Below are 567 nucleotides of genomic sequence, written 5' to 3'. Positions count from 1 at the left end.
ATTTCTTAAGAGATTTAATTGCTGCTAGAGTTTCCCTTTCATGAGTAGTATATCTCTGTTCTGTTGGAGTAAAAGTCCCTGAAATATATCTGCAAAGTAATTCCTTTGGGGAATATTTAGAATCTAGTGATTCTTTTTCTTGTTCCAAACTTTTTATAGCTTTCTTAGCTTTTAGACATCCTGACCAGGTTACGTCTGAAGCATCTGTTTCTACTATTAAGTAGTCATTTTCTTCTGGAATATAAAGTTCTGGAAGTTTTTCATATAATTCTTTAATCCTCTGAATTTGCATACTGTCTTTTTCATCCCATTTCCATTCTTTTTTAGTACTTATTTTTGGAAATAAGCTTTTAGTGTATTCTGTTATATTCTTTAAAAATCCTTGATCAGAAATATAATTTATACATCCTAAAAATCTTTGTAATTGTTTTCTATCTTCTATTTTATTAGGAAATAAATTTACCTTTTCTAAGACATTTAGCTGATGTTTTAGTTTTCCTTGAGTGGATAGAATTAATCCAAGAAACTCTATTTCTTGTTTTGCTATTCTTGCTTTCTTTTTGCTAA

The sequence above is a fragment of the Arachis duranensis genome, chromosome 10 (assembly GCF_000817695.3).
Source record: "Arachis duranensis cultivar V14167 chromosome 10, aradu.V14167.gnm2.J7QH, whole genome shotgun sequence".
NCBI lineage: Eukaryota > Viridiplantae > Streptophyta > Magnoliopsida > Fabales > Fabaceae > Arachis > Arachis duranensis.
This window is presented reverse-complemented; position numbering follows the sequence as displayed.